The sequence below is a fragment of the Phycodurus eques genome, chromosome 2, assembly GCF_024500275.1.
Source record: "Phycodurus eques isolate BA_2022a chromosome 2, UOR_Pequ_1.1, whole genome shotgun sequence".
Lineage (NCBI taxonomy): Eukaryota > Metazoa > Chordata > Actinopteri > Syngnathiformes > Syngnathidae > Phycodurus > Phycodurus eques.
In genome coordinates, this window is record NC_084526.1 from 35,277,408 (window position 1) to 35,298,255 (window position 20,848).

At 45.4% G+C, this 20,848-nt stretch overlaps 1 protein-coding gene across 5 annotated transcripts in view; it reads left to right on the top strand.

Annotated features, from left to right (window-relative positions):
* Window positions 1-20,848, top strand: part of apba2b (amyloid beta (A4) precursor protein-binding, family A, member 2b) — a 74,274-nt gene continuing 53,426 nt past the window's right edge. For 4 of the 5 annotated variants that reach the window (XM_061670497.1, XM_061670500.1, XM_061670501.1 and 1 more), the window contains exon 1: window positions 1-123. The gene's annotated coding sequence lies outside the window, so the exon portion shown is untranslated. Of the gene's footprint in view, window positions 124-306; window positions 418-20,848 lie in introns of those variants that run through there. The other variant, XM_061670499.1, reaches the window with a different exon arrangement.

Genomic DNA, 20,848 nt, shown 5'->3' on the forward strand with positions numbered 1-20,848 from the left:
CAGACTGTCCGCTTTCTGTCGCCGAGACAAGCAAGAGGAGGGATGTTCGGCCTGGCAGCACCAGCCCCAGCTCTCACTGCTCTCGAAAGGAGCTGAATTGTTCGGCACGTCATCATTACCCGGGTAAGACTGACTTTGAATTCCATTTAATGACAGGAGAGCGTTGAATCGTCGGCGAGCGTCGACGAGCTCTCCTCCGATTGGGGCATCGGCGCTTCTCCTGCAGAGCATCCCGAGGAAACGGTGGATGCTGATCTGCTAAGCCAGAGGATGAACGTTGCGCATCAGAGCTAACAATAGGGCGGCTCGCTTCGCTGCCATTAAAACGCCCACTCAACTCTTTACAAATATGCTTCAGGATGCTTACATCCAACTCTACAATTCCTGTTGGTGCATCCGCGAGCATCTCTTTGTCGGGTAAGCGTACGGATTATTTACGAGAGGCCCGGATGACACTTTTGCTGCAACAGCTTCATCAAACGATTGCTGCGCGTGAGTTCCTGTCCGAAATGAGCTCTTGCACCTCTCTGTTATCTTCCATCTCTCACACTCCCAAGCACTTCTCCGACAATTGAATGAGGGATTCCATGTTCTAGATAGATAGATAGATAGATAGATAGATAGATAGATAGATAGATAGATAGATAGATAGATAGATAGATAGATAGATAGATAGATAGATAGATAGATAGATAGATAGATCAGATGTAAACATGTAGTGAAGTTGTGAGTTTCTTTACATGGGTTTTTAGCAAACAAAAATGCATGTTGATCACGGATTGTTAGTGTCACTCTGTGTCAGCAGCCATACATGGAGATGGCAGGCACTTGCTGGCGTAGTTGCTGGATTTTCATGGTTCTGAGGGTGGGAGATGTGACGCCCACAGTGTTTGTCCTCATCTTCATTGTCAGATTCTGTCCCTCTGTCCCCCCCCCCATCTGTGTGATAACAGTGAGTTAGAGACGACACTGGTTTCCAGACATCATGATTTTCATCCATTCAATTTCCAAGGCTTCCATGCAATATTTGGTTGAATTCATACAGAGATACTAGCAAAAGTGTGAGGCCACCATCAGCTATGCTTTACTGCAGTAAAATTCTGTAATTGCAGTAACTACTAGTACATACTGTACAGTGAGCAGGATTATGCAAAAATGATTTACAGGTAACTGTACAGTCGTAGCGCATGGCACAAGGAAGAGCCAATTACAATTTGGTGAAGATCAGGATAAGGCATGGATACAGGAATGTATTTTCACCATTGAAGTCACTATAAGGCATGAACGGAACATTCCACTTCCCAGATTTACAATCGTGGTTGTCAAACTGTCCGTTCTGCAGTGACATTCTTATTTCCCGCTTCTCTTCTTCCACAAACGATGTGGGGGAGATAGGTACACAAGGTCCGCGGACATATTGAAGTCACCCGCGGTTATCACCAGCTAATTTTTTTTGTTATTTGATCACATTGTCTGTTGCAACATCGGCCAAGTGACAATGCTCCAGTGATCGCTGAGTCCTCTTCCGGTTAGAGAGACATCTCCATGTGGCGCTATTAAAGGGAATGAAAGAAAGCCGCTTCGACTGGACAGGATTGAATTTGGCTGTTTTGACACCCACACCAGCGCAGCCTTACCATTTTTTAAATGCCCTGGGCTACTGTTAAATATATTGTAGAAGTTGTCATTTATTTGCTTAGCTTGCATTAGTATTATGGACGATTTTGAAAAAGGAAGCTGTCTCGCCTTCAAGAAGATGACTCAGCAGAAATCATCCGATAGAAGGGCGCCTTGACCAAGGACGTGGCCGGGGACGTGACAGGTGTTGGTCCCATGTCTTCACCTTGAAACCCTCCACTTAGTATGTTGTGTCTTGTAAGCTTAGTATGTTATGTCTTGTAAACTCAGAAACCTCCCTATTTCAAATAAATACAGGAGCGATGGGAGAGATTGTTTAGAGCGTGATGAGAGGCTGTAATCTGAACAATCTCCCATACGCCCTCCTCATGAGAAAAAGAAACCAGCGTCTTCATTCCTTTTGTGCATTTTTTTAGGTGTTGGGTGAGATAGATCCAACAGCTACGCTGTGCCACAAAATTACCAAAACCTGGTCCAGCCCAGGCGGCACGGTGTGGACGACTGGTTAGAGCGTCAGCCTCACAGTTCTGAGGACCCGGGCTCAATGCCCGGCCCCGCATGTGTGGAGTTTACATGTTCTCCCCGTGCCTGCGTGGGTTTTCTCCAGGCACTCCGGTTTCCTCCCACATCCCAAAAACATGCATTAATTGAAGACTCTAAATTGCCTGTAGGTGTGACTGTGAGTGCGAATGGTTGTTTGTTTGTTTGTGCCCTGCGATTGGCTGGCAACCGGTCCAGGGTGTACCCCGCCTCCTGTCCGATGATAGCTGGGATAGGCTCCAGCACGCCCGCGACCCTTGTGAGGAGAAGCGGCTCAGAAAATGGATGGATGGATGGTCCAGCCCAACACTAAGAGTTTGCGCTAGTCACAGAAATAGAGCCCGAAGTGTATATGCAGTTCGTCTAATGTAGTCTACGGCAGACACCAACTTTAGGGAACTAATTATTTACAGTATGTTTTCTTGACTAAGTAAAGACAATTTTCATTCTGTTCTGATGGTGACCGAAGCCTTTTGCACAGTTCCGCACATCAGTGATGTCAATTGGATGCACTTCTGTTTCTAAAATAACAGCTAAACATTTAGCCCACATCTAATATGCTGGTTAAAGACATTTTGAACTGTATATTCGGAGACGGGGCTTCACTGGGTTTGGGTTCAAATTGCGACACGTTGGTGTATCGAGTGGAGACCTGAAGGGGAGTGTGAGGAAGAAAGTGATGTGTTTGGAGGTAGCAGATGTGTGCCAACAGAAAGTAAAGGGTCCCTGCAGAGCTATGACAAACTCTTAAGAGTGCGGAGGATGTACACGTGTTGACATGCGTATCGTGAGTGGATTGCCAGGTTGTCTCCTCCACCTCGTTCCCATCGGGACCTTCACAGGTCTTCCCACCTTTTCTGCTAATAGTGTGCCCCGCTTCCTCTGAATCACCCCTTTGAGAATGTCTCACGCCCCTGCTTAGTCGATAGTTTGCTATATAGCACCTGCACTCAAGGACAAACACCTTCCCTGCAGGCTGGAGGGATTTTATTCATACTGCAGCGGGAGGATACTAAATCGGACTCCAAGCAGGGAGGCAAAATAGTGCAACAACTGCCAACCCTGCCATACAGATGAGACATGATGAACTATTTGTAAGCAAAATTAATGAATTTAAGCCTAATAAAGCAAAAGCAATTCATTGGACTTTGCATCATGATTGGCACCAGCAAAGGGAACGTATTTAGTTGTTGTATAGGATGATGTTGTGTTATATATTCTTAAAAGCTTTGCTCTGCATTTTAGGAATACACAGATTAGTTTGCTAGCTCTTTACAGTATATTATATCATGTGTTAACTTCCAGCTGGAAAGAACCCTCTCAAGCACATGGAGACACAGAGAAATGTCCAATTTGATTTTTTTCTACATCAGAGCCATGCAAGATGGAAGGCAGAATCACAATTACATTAACTTCTTTTAAAATTAAGCATACTGCAGAAATCCCGAACTACTTAAGTCAGCCTCTTTTGCACAGCTCTTAAAAAGTAATTGAGCAAGGCTGTGGAATACTCTGCGATATGTATTTCTGTTTTGCTAGCTTCTTTTGATTTCCTTTTTTATTGAGACTATGCTGCTGTCGAGAGCTTCTGGCTGGCCAACCCATACCATTAATCTGACGATGGATGCTTATGCTATATTCTTACTAAAGATGTTCTACTCTGGAATACAGCTAGTTCTGATTAAAAACAGGTACTAATGGAACATGCAAGAATCAAGGTCAGATTGTGTAGATCATTCAGGAAAAGGGCAGTCTGGTTGACATTCCTCATTCTTGACAATTCCTCCACTCGTGGTTTTCGACACAGTGTTCATCCTTTTTTTCTTTCTACTTAAATGTATTTGACAGGTTCAGCTGATATACAATATGTTACATACATATAACAAGTAGGACACTCCTTTGGCCACAGTTCTAGGGTGATGCTTTTCAATGCCTGCACATCACTAAATTTGCTGCACATTTGTTTTGATCATTTTTATATTGAAAAAAAAAATCATCACAATTCTAACTTAATGTGGACAGTAGGCTTCATTTTCCACAAACTTTGTCAACTCAGCAACAAATTCCTCTGCAGTTCCAATAAAGAATATTGGAACTTTCAGCCTCCCCCTGCCTAATAACACTGTAAATTCCACTTCGCTTGGGAAACTTCTCAAACCAGCCTCGAATGGCTTTAAAATCATATTCGCTACCACTGGTTTTTGCCAGCAGGTCTGCATGCAGTATCTTCACCTCCCCACAGATGGTTGGCTTGCTCATGCTATCACCAGTGAGCTCTTTCTCATTTGCCTTTGTAAGGTCTAATTGAAGGCAAAAAAAAAAAAACATACACTAAGATACACTACCTTATTTGGATTGCGTGTCACACAGAGCCGATGATGGTAACACAGCACAAGAAGAAGCATAGCGCAGATCCTTCTGCTCATCCATGCCAAGTGCTTCCTAACACGATCACAAGCAGTTTTCCTTTTCCTTGGAGCCATTCTGACTGTTTAGCAAAAGTTTCGTGAGCCAACAGAGACATTGGTGCCGACATCTCCCCTACCCTCGCATCATTCATCAAGCGAGTGCGCAAGCATGGCCGACTATTTTCGCGTGATTATGCCGAAATTAACCGTTCATCGTCTTCATTGAAGAGATGCTCAAATACAATAAGTAACATTCATACTGTAGCTAGTATTTAGCCATGAAAATAAAAGAATTTCCTGACTTTATTGCCACGTCAATCACAAATCTGATGTGAACGCTGTTAGAGTTGTGATTGGATGAGCGAGTGTATGGAGGTAGAACATCTACATACTGTACATACACACCAACCTCTGCTTTCCACCGCTGAATGGGCAGCTACTTTTATGTTTTTTTGGGGCGTTTTCAGCTGAAAGTAACTATTAGAAGCCAATGATGGTTACGCAGCGCGAGAAGTGGCACAACAGAAATCATTCCGTTTGTCTATATGAAGACTGTTCGCACATCGAAAATAGTATGTAAATGGCGGTAACATACATGCAAATCAGTTACCTTTCAGTGAAATTCGCCGTTTTGAACTCAAAATAGGCCATTTCCGTAAATCGGTGGCAGCGAGAGATCATGCCACACAGGATGCTATTCATGTGGCACAGTTTGAAGCAGGCATTAAGTGCAGGTGGAGATGGGCCTGGCTGAAGTTGGAGGCCAAAACAAAACAAAAACAAAATTTTCATCCTAAATTTGTACATCAGAATCAGAATCATCTTTATTTGCCAAGTATGTCCAAAACACACAAGGAATTTGTCTCCGGTAGTTGGAGCCGCTCTAGTACAACAGCCAGTCAATTTACAGAACACTTTGGAGACATAAAGACATTGACAAAAAACAATTGTGCAAAAAGATGCAGAGTCCTCTAGCACTTAGAGCAGTTCGAATGACTAATATTGCAATAGTCCGGTGCAATGACCATTGTACAAAGGGCGCTGAGACTTCAAGGAGTGTATGCGGTTTAAAGTGACGAGTAGTGCGATCATCTGGGACAATGTTGGTTGTGCAAATGTGACAGATACTCCTCAATCAGTGTGCAAATGGAGCAGATGCTACTCTGGCATGAGTGGCCAGTATATGCAAATAGTGCAGCATGGCGAGACAACTACATTGAGTGTACGAGTAATACATAATTGGCCCCACAGAAATGTGACAACGAACTCAAGTCAAAAAATTGCCAGCTTGTTGTAATGGAATTATAGGTTAGGTGTTTAAGAAGTTGATCGCAAGAGGGAAGAAGCTGTTGGAATGTCTACTAGTTCTAGTTTGCGTTGATCGGTAGCGCCTACCTGAGGGAAGGAGCTGGAAGAGCTGGTGACCGGGGTGCAGACGGTCCGAGAGGATTTTGCACGCCCTTGTCTTAGTTCTGGCAGCGTGCAAGTCCTCAATGGTGGGTAGGGGGGTACCGACAATCCTTTCAGCAGTTTTGATTGTCCGTTGCAGTCGGAGTTTGTCCTTTTTTGTAGCAGCACCAAACCAGACTGTGATGGAAGAACACAGGACTGATTCGATGACCTCTGTGTAGAACTGTCTCAGCAGCTCCGATGGCAGGCCGTGCTTTCTCAGAAGCCGCAGGAAGTACATCCTCTGCTGGGCCTTTTTGAGGACGGAGTTGATGTTGTTCGCCCACTTCAGGTCCTGAGAGATTGTAATTCCCAGGAACTTGAAGGTCTCGACGGTTGACACAAGGCAGCTGGACAACGTGAGGGGCAGCTGTAGCGAAGGATGCCTCCTGAAGTCCACGATCATCTCTACCGTCTTGAGCGTGTTCAGCTCCAGGTTGTGTCGGCCGCACCACAGCTCCAGCCGCTCCGCTTCCTCTCGATATGCAGACTCGTCACCGTCCTTGATGAGGCCGATGACAGTGGTGTCATCTGCAAACTTCAGGAGCTTGACAGTCGGGTTCGCTGAGGTGCAGAGCAGCGGAGAGAGGACACAACCTTGGGGCGCCCCAGTGCTGATGCTGCGTGTGGATGAGGTGGCCTCCCCCAGCCTGACCTGCTGTGTCCTGCCCGTCAGAAAGCTGTAAATCCACTGGCAGATGGCAGGTGAGACGCTGAGCTGGAGAAGCTTGGTTGAAAGGAGTTCAGGGATGATGGTGTTGAACGCTGAGCTGAAGTCCACGAACAGGATCCTCGCGTAGGTCCCTGCACTGTCGAGGTGTTCTAGGATGAAGTGCAGTCCCATGTTGACTGCATCATCCGCAGACCTGTTCGCTTGGTAGGCAAACTGCAGGGGGTCCAGCAGGGGACCTGTGACACTCTTGAGGTGGTCCAGCACGAGACGTTCAAAGGATTTCATGACCACAGATGTCAAAGCGACAGGCCTGTAGTCATTCAGACCAGAGATTGCAGGTTTCTTGGGGACTGTAATGATGGTGGAGCGTTTGAAACAGGATGGAACTTCGCACATTTCCAAAGATCTGTTAAAGATCTGAGTGAAGACTGGAGCGAGCTGGTCCGCGCAGACTTTGAGGCAGGATGGGGACACATGGTCCGGTCCTGTCGCTTTGTTAATCTTCTGTTGTTTGAAGATGCGTCTCACATCCTGTTCATGGATGGTTAACGCAGAAGTCAGAGGTGTGGTTGTGGTCGCGGGTGCGGCCGGGTGGGTGTGTGGAGTGAAACTGTCCTTTTCAAATCTGCAATAGAAGGTATTCAAGTCGTTGGCTAGTGTGCTATTGTTCTCAGCTTGGGGGGATCGTCGCTTGTAATTAGTCAGCGATTGGAATGCACGCCAGACTGATTTTGAGTCGTTCGCGCTAAACTGTTTTTCCAACTTTGCTGCATAGATCCTCTTTGCAATGTTAATTTCTTTAGTAAGCTGGTTTCTAGCTCGATTATACAGGGCCCTGTCCCCGCTCTGATATGCATCTTCCTTAGCTTGGCGAAGCTGCTTAAGTTTAGCAGTGAACCACGGCTTGTTGTTGTTGAATGTCCGAAATGATTTTGTTGGTACACAAACCTCTTCACAGAAACTGATATAGGATGTGACAGTGTCCGTATATTCATCCAGGCTGCCAGCTGAATTTTCAAAGACACTCCAGTCTGTGCAGTCTAAACAGCTTTGAAGTTCCATCTTTGCTTCATTGGTCCACTTTTTGACTGTTTTCACTGTAGGCTTCGCACATTTAAGTTCTTGCTTGTACGTCGGTATTAAGTGAATTAAGCAGTGGTCAGACGAGCCCAGGGCTGCACGAGGTATAGCACGGTATGCGTTTTTTACCGTAGTGTAGCAGTGGTCTAAAGTATTATTTTCCCTGGTAGGACAGTCGATGTGCTGCTTGTATTTAGGGAGTTCGTGGTTGAGTTTAGCTTTGTTAAAGTCCCCGAGAATAATGAGGGGTGAGTCAGGGTGTTTTTTTTCAATTTCGTTGACTTGTTCGGCAAGCGTTAGCAATGCGGCGTTCGTGTTAGCTTGCGGTGTAATATAGACTCCAGCCAGTATAAACGATGCAAACTCACGTGGCGAGTAAAATGGTTTACAGTTCAAAAACAGCGACTCCAAATGCGGGCTGCAGTGTGTGCTGAGCACCGTGACGTCCGTACACCATTTTTCGTTTATATGGAGGCATATCCCGCCGCCCTTCGTTTTCCCCGATGATTCCATGTCGCGGTCCGCTCGATGAATGTTGAAGCCGGGAAGCATGACGGCGCCATCGGGTACAGCGTCGCAAAGCCAGGTCTCCGTGAAGCACATGGCCGTGGAACGTCCGAAGTCTTTACTGGTCTTTAACAGAAGATGAAGCTCGTCCATTTTGTTGGGTAGGGAGCGTACATTCGCGAGGTGGATCGACGGGAACGCCAATCTGTGTCCTCTCTTGCGGAGTTTCACCTGAATGCCGGCTCGTTTTCCTCTGTGGCGCCGCTTCCGCATCCATGCGCCGAAAACCGCGGACGCCGCTCCGGTGAGTAACTCGGGGAAAAAACTGAGCGGATTTTCGAAAGTTGGTGACAGAAAGTCCGGAGTAGCCTCCTTGATGGTTAGCAGGTCTCCCCTTGTGTAAGTGAGTCGTGTAAGGTCTCCAAAGACGGACGAAAAACACAAAAACAAAGACAATACTAGAGAGCGCGTTACCGAGGCGACCACACTGGTAGGCGCCATCTTGGAATGTTATGGAACTATTAGTTTGCATAGAAGTAGTGTCATATGACTGAAGATTAATATTATAAGAACTCACTTTGACTATACCTCTTGCCACCAGGATTACATTTCATTGGTAATCTGATGTTCATTGAGTGACAGCATCAGTACACTTACACAAGCAACGCAAGAAGAATGGTGGCTTCTGCTGCACTACAGACTGTGACGACTGCTATGCAGAGTACTGTTCAAAAGTCTTAGGTCATCACTAGCTTACTTTTTATAAAGACCCTTTTTTACAGCAGTAAATCAATAACTAACTTTTGGTAATGATCTGGATAATATGGCATTATTTCTTTTCATCATGTGAGTCAATATGATATCAATGGAACCGCCCTAACCCCAGAATCATAATGGCACATCCCCCCATCTGCTGTGTGCCCTACATGAGCTAGAAAGTAGTCTTCTAACTAACAAAAAGATAGATAAACAAACCCAAGTTCAAACCTCTATGAATTGTTGAAGCCTTTTTTTATACTTCAGCCTTGGTGAATGTCTGCACTTTACTTACGCATCATTATATATGATAATTATGGAATTACTAAACAGCAAATCTAATGGTGGCCGGAAAGTTTTGCAGAGTAGGCATATACAGTAAATTTACTAAAAAAATAAAATAAATAACCGGTCATTATTTTTTTGTGGTCGAACCAATGAGCAGATCATGTGAACAGGCTCATTATAGGAATATGTGGTATAAGTATAACCACTGGAAAAGTTAGATTTTTTTTTCAGTTCCCTTGTGTGGTGACATTCCTTAATAATGTAATATTTGCTCCTATTTTTCCTTCACTTTCACAGCATTTTCATGTAAATCAATGAGTAAAAAATCAGTTTCACGCTGACTAAATCATGTCACACTGGGAGGGAAGCGAAATGACGAAATGAAAGAAAGTCCAAAGGAATCCCTTGTCCCCCAGTGCATGCTTGCTGAAAGGGGAACCCATTAATAGCATTGGCAACATTCAGGAAGATATGGGAATCAAAACATCATTATTTTCGTTTAACGCCTTGTGTTAGCTGGCCCTCCACATTATAATATGATCATTACAAGATTTGAACGTTTTTGGATTTGTCATCGGGGTGCCACGGTGACCGACTGGTTAGCACATCTGTCACACAGTTCTGAGTACCTGGGTTCAAATCCGGCCTCGCCAGTGTGAGAGTTTGCATGTTCTCCCCGTCCCTGTGTGGGCTTTCTCCAGGTACTCCGGTTAACTCCCACATTCCCAAAACATGCATGGCAGGGTCATTGAAGACTCTTGATTTTCCTTAGGTGTGAGTATGAATGGTTGTTTGTCTGTTTGTTCCCTGTGATTGGCTGGTGTACCCCTCCTCTTGCCCAGAGTCAACTGAGATGAGTGCAAGCACACCCGTGACCCAAGTGAGGATAGGCGGTACGGAAAATTGATGGATGAATTTGTTATTGTCCTTGACTTGAATCTGAATTTCCCTTCAATTTGAAGTAACAATGGTGAGGATGACTCAGTTTAATAAATGCAAATCTAATGCTGATACTTCTTTTCCTTTCGGCTTGTCCCGTTAGGGGTCGCCGCAGCGTGTCATCCTTTTCCATGTAAGCCTATCGCCTGCATGCTCCTCTCGAACAATAACTGCCCTCATGTCTTCCCTCACGACATCCATCAACCTTCTCTTTGGTCTTCTTCTAGCTCTCTTGCCTGGCAGCGTCATCCTCATCATCCTTCTACCAATATACTCACTATCTCTACTCTGGACGTGTCCGAACCATAAAAGTCTGCTCTCTCTAACTTTGTCCCCAAAACATCTAACCTTGGCTGTCCCTCTGATGAGCTCATTTCTAATTTTATCCAATCTGGTCACTCCTAGAGCGAACATCAACATCTTCATTTCCGCCACTTCCAGCTCTGCTTCCTGTTGTGTCTTCAGTGTCTCTAATCTGTACATCATAGCTGGTCTCACCACAGTCTTATAAACTTTGCCATTCATCCGAGCAGAGACTCTTCTGTCACATAAGACACCTGAGACCTTCCTCCACCCGTTCCAACCTGCTTGGACCCGTTTCTTCACTTCCTGACCACACTCACCATTGCTCTGGACTGTTGACCCCAAGTATTTAAAGTCCTCCACCCTTGCTATCAGAATCAGAATCATCTTTATTTGCCAAGTATGTCCAAAAAACACACAAGGAATTTGTCTCCGGTAGTTGGAGCCGCTCTAGTACAACAACAGAATTTACAGAACACTTTGGAGACAGAAAGACATTGACAAAAAAAAGAAAACAGTCACTGAGCAGTAAAGGGTTGCTAGTTATCTGGTAATGCCGGTACATTTATTATTATTTTTTTTTTGACAATTGTGCAAAAAGATGCAGAGTCCTCTCGCACTTAGAGCAGTTCGAATTACTAATATTGTAATAGTCCGGTACAATGACCATTGTGCAAAGGGCGCTGAGACTCCAAGGAGTGTATGCGGTTTAAAGTGATGAGTAGTGCGATAATCTGGGACAATTTTGGTTGTGCAAATGTTACAGATACTCCTCAATCAGTGTGCAAATGGAGCAGATGCTACTCTGGCATGAGTGGCCAGTATATGCAAATAGTGCAGCATGGCGAGACAACTACAGTGAGTGCACGAGTAATACATAATTGGCCCCACAGAAATGTGACAACGAACTCAAGTCAAAAAATTGCCAGCATGTTGTAATGGAATTATAGGTCAGGTGTTTAAGAAGTTGATCGCAAGAGGGAAGAAGCTGTTGGAATGTCTACTAGTTCTAGCTTGCATTGATCGGTAGCGCCTACCTGAGGGAAGGAGCTGTTTTCACTGTAGGCTTCGCGCATTTAAGTTCTTGCCTGTACGTCGGTATTAAGTGAATTAAGCAGTGATCAGACGAGCCTAGGGCTGCACGAGGTATAGCACGGTATGCGTTTTTTAGCGTAGTGTAGCAGTGGTCTAAAGTATTATTTTCACTGGTAGGACAGTCGATGTGCTGCTTGTATGTAGGGAGTTCGTGGTTGAGTTTAGCTTTGTTAAAGTCCCCGAGAATAATGAGGGGTGAGTCCGGGTGTTTTTTTTTCAATTTCGTTGACTTGTTCGGCGAGCGTTAGCAATGCTGTGTCCTCTCTTGCGGAGTTTCACCTGAACGCCGGCTCGCTTCCTTCTGTGGCGCCGCTTCCGTTCAGTTCCACTCAGTTCCTCTCTGGGTACTCTGTCATAGGCTTTCTCTAGATCCACAAAGACACAATGTAGCTCCTTCTGACCTTATCTGTACTTTTCCATTAACATCCTCAAGGCAAATAATGCATTTGTGGTACTCTTTCTGGGCATGAAACCATACTTGTTGCTTGCAAATATTCACTTCTGTCCTGAGTCTAGCCTCCACTACTCTTTCCCATAACTTCATTGTGTGGCTCATCAACTTTATTCCTCCTATAGTTCCCACAGCTCTGCACATCACCCTTGTTCTTAAAAATGTGCACCAGCACATATTTCCTTCATTCCTCAGGCATCTTCTCACCCGCTAGAATTCTGTTGAACAAGCTGGTTAAAAACTCCACAGCTACCTCTCCTAGATGCTTCCATACCTCCACAGGAATGCGTTTCCATTTTTCATCCTCTTTAATGCCTTTCTAACTTCCCCCTTACTAATCATTGCCACTTCCTGGTCCACCACACTTGCCTCTTCTACTTGTCCTTCGCTTTCATTTTCCTCATTCATCACCACCTAAAAGTATTCTTTCCATCTGTCCAGCACACTACTGGCAACAGTCAACACATTTCCATCTCTAGCCTTAATCATCCTAACCTGCTGCACATCCTTCCCATCTCTATCTCTCTGTCTGGCCAACGTGTATAGATGCTTTTCTCCTTCTTTAGTGTCCAACCTGTCATCATATGCCTCTTGTTTGGCCTTTGGCACCTCTACCTTTGCCCTACGTCGCATCTCAATGTATTCCTTTCGCCTCTCCTCGGTCCTCTCAGTGTCCCATTTCTTCTTAGCTAACCTCTTTCCTTGTATGATTTCCTGTACTGTGAGGTTCCACAACCAAGTCATCTTCTCTCATTTCCTGCCAGAAGATACACCAAGTACTCTCCTGGATGTCTCTCTGATCACCTTGGCTGTAGTGGCCCAGTCTTCGGGAAGCTCCTCCTGTCCACCGAGAGCCTGTCTGACCTCTTCCTGAAAAGCGGCACAACACTCTTCCTTTCTCAACTTCCACCACATGGTTCTCTGCTCTGCCTTTGTCTTCCTAATCTTTCTCCCCACCACCAGAGTCATCTTACACACCACCATCCTATGCTGTCTAGCCACACTCTCCCCTACCACTACCTTACAGTCGATAACCTCCTTCAGATTACATTGTCTGTACAAATTGTAATTCACCTGCGTCCTTCTACCTCCACTCTTGTAGCTCACCCTATGTCCCTGCCTCTTCTGGAAAAAAATGTTCACTCCAGCCATTACCATCCTTTTTGAAAAGTTGACCACCATCTGTCCCTCCAAGTTTCCGGGATGCCGTACTTATCCATCACTTCTTCATCACCCCTGTTTCCTTCACTAACATGTCCATTACAATCTGCACCAATCACGACTCTCTCTCTGTCGAGGATGCTCAGAACTACTTCGTCTAGCTCCTTCCAGAATTTCTTTTCCATCTCTAGGTTGCATCCTACCTGTGGGGCATAGCCGGTAATCACACGATACATAACACCCTCAATATCAATTTTCAGCCTCATTACTCGATCTGATACTCTTTTCACCTCCAAGACATTCTTAGCTAACCCTTCCTTTAAAATAACCCAACTCCATTTCTCTTCCCCTCCACACCATGGTAAAATAATTTAAACCCTGCCCCTACACATCTAGCGTTACTTCCTTTCCACCTGGTCTCCTGGACACACAATATATCAACCTTTCTCCTCATCATCATGTCAACCAACTCCCAAGGTTTTCCTGTCATAGTCCCAACATTCAAAGTCCCCACATTCAGTTCTAGGCTCTGTGCTTTCCTCTTCTCTTTCTGCCGAAGAACCCACTTTCCACCTCTCCTTCGTCTTCGACCCACAGTAGCTGAATTTCTACCGGCGCCCTGCTGGTTAACGGTGCCAGGGGCGGACGTTGTTAATCCAGGCCACGACCGATCCGGAATGGAATTCTTGATGAATGCTCATATTTGTTTGGTTTTAAGCTATGCCCTTCCTGACGCAACCCTCTGCATTTATCCGGGCTTGGGACGGGCCTACAATTTGCACTGGCTGCATTAAATCTAATGTTTAAGCAACACTGTTTAATCAATATAAAAATAGTCTCGTTTTGTTATGTTTTTCCCATCTTCTGTTTGGTTTTATGTATTAATTTAATTAAAGCAAAACAGACAACACTGACATTGTCAGTTTCGACTTTTTCCACAAAAACATAACCAATATGCTGTAGGTATGCGATCATTGATGTTGTCACGCAGTTCAGAAAGGCAGTCGCAGAGCAGCAAAGCATTACATTAGCATTTACAGTAGATGTGCAGAGAACCTCACCTGCTGTTTTTATATTGCTGGACTGTGCAGGGGAATTGTCATCGAGTAAATGTCTCCCTCTTGGGTGACACATTGTACTACACTGTCAATAGATACATTAAGTAAATGTATTTCCAATTATACTTATCATTCAAGCATGGCGAATGCAAACTGCCCTAAATGTTATTTGTAAAGCCAGACATGTTTGCTGGTTGACAACCAATGGCAGGGAAGCTTAATCCAAGTCTTGCTCAGAGGCATATTAGTTTAACACATTTTTGTTCAAAACCTGATCACACATTTGATCTAACCAAATAAACAAAGATAATGTAATTTGTGTGGTAAATTGCATATTAGGTCAGGCAAAAAAAGACAAATGTGCCCCTGGATGCACACTTGAGTCAAAGGGTACCCTAATTATTCATGTAGTCATAAGACTGGATAGAAGTTTATGTTTGAATTAGACAGTTTACAGGGTTCTTAGTCAGATTTTAATTATTTTTATTATGAAGTATTAAGTTGCTGCTGAGTGGTGAGTCTTGCCTTAATTGTTGGTCAGAGCATTGTTGAAATAAAGGTGAAAACATGGACAGTAAGAGTATCCAGCCTTGAATACAATGTCAAAAGGGGATATTCCAACAAAGCTTTGATTATAAAGCCTTTCAGAGCAAGCTTTCTGGAGAATTAAATGATAATAATCCCCCCCCCCCCCCCCCCCAAACTTAAACAGTTCACAGGTGTCTTATCAACATTTCTGTGAAAGCCTCAACAATTTACACACTTGAGACTTTCACTTCTACTTTCTTGTCTTTGCTAAAACTTCAGCAACTTCAACAGGCTAAAGAGGACGCCTATCGAAATGGTGATAGAGCCCTGTATAATTGCGCAAGAAACCAGCTGACGAAAGAAATTAACATCGCAAAGAGAAATTATGTAGAAAAGATGGTTTACCGCTAACGACTGTAAGTCAGTTTGGTGTGGATTACAATCGTGAACCGAATACAAGTGACCATCCCCCCAAGCAGAGAAGAATAAAGGGCTATCTGACGACTGGAAAAACCTACTGCAGATTGGAAAAGAACACTTTCACACCCCACACCCACCCAGCCACACTACCGACCACCATCGCAACGCTGACTCCCTCTCCTGCGTTGGCCATCTATGTGAGACATATCTTCAAACAACAAAAGATCAACAAAGCGGCAGACCTTGTGTCTCCATCCTGCCTCAAAGTGTGCACAGACCAGCTCGCTCCAGTCTTCATACAGATCTTCAATAGACCTCTGGAACTGTGTGAAGTATCATCCTGTTTCAAACGCTCCACCATCATCCCAGTCCCCAAGAAACCTGCAATCTCAGGTCTGAATGACTTCAGGCCTGTCGCCCTGACATCTGTGGTCATGAAGTCCTTTGAACGCCTCGTGCTGGACCACCTCAAGAGCGTCACAGGTCCCCTACGGGACCCTCTGCAGTTTGTCTGCAGAACAAACAGGTCTGTGGATGACGCAGTAAACATAGGACTGCACTTCATCCTAGAACACCTCAAGGCGGGGACCTACGCGAGGATCCTGTTTGTGGACTTCACCTCTGGGTTCAACACCATCATCCCCGAACTCCTCTCCTCCAAGCTTCTCCAGCTTAGCGTCTCACCTGCCATCTGCCAGTGGATTTACAGCTTCCTGACGGGCAGGACACAGCAGGTGAGGCTGGGGGACACTACCTCATCTACACGCAGCACCAGCAGTGGGGCGCCCCAAGGTTGTGTCCTCTCTCCGCTTCTCTTCTCTCTCTAGGGGCTGTGTTAGTGCCAATGGCATGGGTAACTTACACATCTGTGAAGGCACCATTAATGCTGAAAGATACAAACATGTTTTGGAGAAACATATGCTGCCATACAAGCAACGTCTTTTTCATGGAAGCCCCATCTTATTTCAACAAGGCAATGCCAAACCACATTCTGCACGTGTTACAACAGCGTGGCTTCATAGTAAAAGAGTGTGGGTACTGCCTGCATTCCAGACTTGTCTCCCTTGTCTCCCATTTAAAATATGTGGCGCATTATGAAGCGTAACATGTTGCAGCCATAAAATTCCAAGTTAATGATTATTTGCTAAAATCAATCAAATGTATCAGTTTGAACATTAAATATCTTGTCTTTGTAGTGTATTCAATTAAATATAGATCGAACATGATTTGCAAATCATTGTATTCTGTTTTTATTTATGTTTAAAACAACAGCCCTACTTCATTGGAATTGGCGTTGTATATTACTCGTGCACTCACTGTAGTAGTCTCGATACGCTGCATTGTTTTCATATATGTTGTTGACCAATACTGGCCACTCATATGCCTGAGTAGCATCTGCAAAATTTCCACAATCGACGTTGTCCCAGATTGTTGCACTACTCGTCTCTTTAAACAGCATCAATTTTTTGAAGTCTCTGCGCCCTTTGCATAATGGTCATTGCACCGGACTATTGTTCTATTAGTCGTTTCAAACAGCTGTAATAGCGAGAGGACTCTGCATCTTTTTGCACAATTGTCAAAAAAATAAATAAATAATTGTACCGGCATTACCACATTACTCGTAACCTTTTATTGCTCAGTGACTGTGTTTTTTATGTCAATATGTCTCAAAAGTATTCTCTGTTGTCGTACTTGGGCGGCTCCAACGACCGGAGACAAATTCCTCATGTGTTTTTTCCTCATGTGTTTTTGACAGTTTCAGACTGATTCTTATTTCTGTTAATTAATAAATGGTAGTGTCGTTATGGGCAGTACATACAAATTGTCAACAAGGATTCTTAGAGCTTGTATAACATCCCAAAGACACATGAAACTCATTGAAAGCTTACGTGAAGCCATTATGTGACATAAGTGGAACCATATTGATCCGCCACGTTTGCTTGTTGCACTTTATAGCAAAGAAAAGCAAATTTATTTATATAGCACATTTCATCTTAGCCAACTCTTCTTTTAAAATAACCCCTGCCCCTAAACTTCTAGCCTTACTGCCTTTCCACCTGGTCTCCTGGACACACAAAATAGCAACCTTTCTCCTAATCATCCAACTCCTGAGATTTTCCTGTCATACTCCCAACATTCAAAGTCCCCACATTCAGTTCTAGACTCTGTGCTTTCATCTTCTCTTTCTGCTGAAGAACCCGCTTTCCACCTCTTCTTCTTCTTCGACTTCAACCCACAGTTGCTGAATTTCCACCGGCGCCCTGCAGTTTGACGGCGCTGGTGGCGGATGTTGTTAACCCGCGCCACGACCGATCTGGTATGGAATTCTTTGGATGAACGCTCATATTTGTTTGGCAAAAATGTTTTAAGCCGGCTGCCCTTCCTGACGCAACCCTCTGCATTTATCCAGGCTTGGGACCGGCCTACAGTTTGCACTGAGTTGTGCCCCCCATAGGGCTGCATTGGCATAAACTTGCATACTTTGTTAAAAGCCACGAAAATGAGGTTTCTTAGCCAATATTATATGGAGATGAAAAAGACTACTACTGACAAATAATGAGCATGCGCCAGAGAAACATTTCTATCGTGCCATGTGTCTTCTACCGTTTCTATCGTCATTTATCCAGTTTTCAAGCAAACATTTCCACATTGTATGCTGTAAGGCTGAAATGAGTCCTTAATCCGAGCACCTCGATGATAACAAAGTGTTGTACGCCTTGAACTGGTCGCCAGCCATTCACAGGGCACATATAAACAAACAACCATTTACACTCACATTCACACCTATGGGCAATTTAGCAGCATTCCAAGATGGCGCCTACCAGTGTGGTCGCCTGGTAACGCGCTCTCTAGTATTGTCTTTGTTTTTGTATTTTTCGTCCGTCTTTGGAGACCTTACATGACTCACTTACACAAGGGGAGAGCTGCTAACCATCAAGGAGGCTACTCCGGACTTTCTGTCACCAACGTTACTCACCAGAGCGGCGTCCGCTGTTTTCGGCGCATGGAGACGGAAGCGGCGCCACAGATGGAAGCGAGCCGGCATTCAGGTGAAACTCCGCAAGAGAGGACACAGATTGGCGTTCCCGTCGATCCACTTCGCGAATGTACGCTCCCTACCCAACAAAATGGACGAGCTTCATCTTCTGTTAAAGACCAGTAAAGACTTCGGACGTTCCACGGCCATGTGCTTCACGGAGACCTGGCTTTGCGACGCTGTACCCGATGGCGCCGTCATGCTTCCTGGCTTCAACATTCATCGAGCGGACTGCGACATGGAACCATCGGGGAAAACAAAGGGCGGCGGGATATGCCTCTATATCAACGAAAAATGGTGTACGGACGTCACGGTGCTCAGCACACACTTCAGCCCGCATTTGGAGTCGCTATTCTTAAACTGTAAACCATTCTACTTGCCACGTGAGTTCGCATCATTCCTCCTGGCTGAAGCCTACATCCCGCCTCAAGCTAACACGAACGCCGCATTGCTAACGCTCGCCGAACAAGTCAACGAAATTGAAAAAAAAACACCCGGAGTCACCCCTCATTATTCTCGGGGACTTTAACAAAGCTAAACTCAACCACGAACCCCCTAAATACAAGCAGCACATCGACTGTCCTACCAGGGAAAATAATACTTTAGACCACTGCTATACTACGGTAAAAAACGCATACCGTGCTATACCTCGTGCAGCCCTGGGCTCGTCTGATCACTGCTTAATTCACTTAATACCGACGTACAGGCAAGAACTTAAATGTGCGAAGCCTACAGTGAAAACAGTCAAAAAGTGGACCAATGAAGCCAAGATGGAACTTCAAAGCTGTTTAGACTGCAGAGACTGGAGTGTCTTTGAAAATTCAGCTGGCAGCCTGGATGAATATACGGACACTGTTACATCCTATATCAGTTTCTGTGAAGAGGTTTGTGTACCAACAAAATCATTTCGCACATTCAACAACAACAAGCCGTGGTTCACTGCTAAACTTAAGCAGCTTCGCCAAGCTAAGGAGGACGCATATCAGAGCGGGGACAGGTCCCTGTATAATCGAGCTAGAAACCAGCTGACTAAAGAAATTAACATTGCAAAGAGGAACCACGCAGCAAAGTTGGAAAAACAGTTTAGCGTAAACGACTCTAAATCAGTCTGGTATGCATTCCAATCGCTGACTAATTACAAGTGACGATCCCCCCAAGCTGAGAACAATAGCACACTAGCCAACGACTTGAATACCTTCTACTGCAGATTTGAAAAGGACAGTTTCACTCCACACACCCACCCGGCCGCACCCGCGACCACAATCACACCTCTGACTTCTGCGTTTACCATCCATGAACAGGATGTGAGACGCATCTTCAAACAACAAAAGATTAACAAAGCGGCAGGCCCGGACCATGTGTCCCCATCCTGCCTCAAAGTCTGCCCGGACCAGCTCGCTCCAGTCTTCACTCAGATCTTCAATAGATCTTTGGAAATGTGTGACGTTCCATCCTGTTTCAAACGCTCCACCATCATTCCAGTCCCCAAGAAACCTGCAATCTCGGGTCTGAATGACTACAGGCCTGTCGCTTTGACATCTGTGGTCATGAAGTCCTTTGAACGTCTCGTGCTGGACTACCTCAAGAGTGTCACAGATCCCCTGCTGGACCCCCTGCAGTTTGCCTACCAAGCGATCAGGTCTGCGGATGATGCAGTCAACATGGGACTGCACTTCATCCTAGAACACCTCGACAGTGCAGGGACCTACGCGAGGATCCTGTTCGTGGACTTCAGCTCAGCGTTCAACACCATCATCCCTGAACTCCTTTCAACCAAGCTTCTCCAGCTCAGCGTCTCACCTGCCATCTGCCAGTGGATTTACAGCTTTCTGACGGGCAGGACACAGCAGGTCAGGCTGGGGGAGGCCACCTCATCCACACGCAGCATCAGCACTGGGGCGCCCCAAGGTTGTGTCCTCTCTCCGCTGCTCTTCTCTCTCTACACGAACGACTGCACCTCAGCGAACCCGACTGTCAAACTCCTGAAGTTTGCAGATGACACCACTGTCATCGGCCTCATCAAGGACGGTGACGAGTCTGCATATCGACAGGAAGCGGAGCGGCTGGAGCTGTGGTGCGGCCGACACAACCTGGAGCTGAACACGCTCAAGACTGTAGAGATGATCGTGGACTTCAGGAGGCATCCTTCGCCACAGCTGCCCCTCACGTTGTCCAGCTGCCTTGTGTCAACCGTCGAGACCTTCAAGTTCCTGGGAATTACAATCCCTCAGGACCTGAAGTGGGCGACCAACATCAACTCCGTCCTCAAAAAGGCCCAGCAGAGGATGTACTTCCTGCGGCTTCTGAGAAAGCACGGCCTGCCACCGGAGCTGCTGAGACAGTTCTACACAGCGGTCATCGAATCAGTCCTGTGTTCTCCCATCACAGTCTGGTTTGGTGCTGCTACAAAAAAGGACAAACTCCGACTGCAACGGACAATTAAAACTGCTGAAAGGATTGTCAGTACCCCCCTACCCACCATTGAGGACTTGCACGCTGCCAGAACTAAGATAAGGG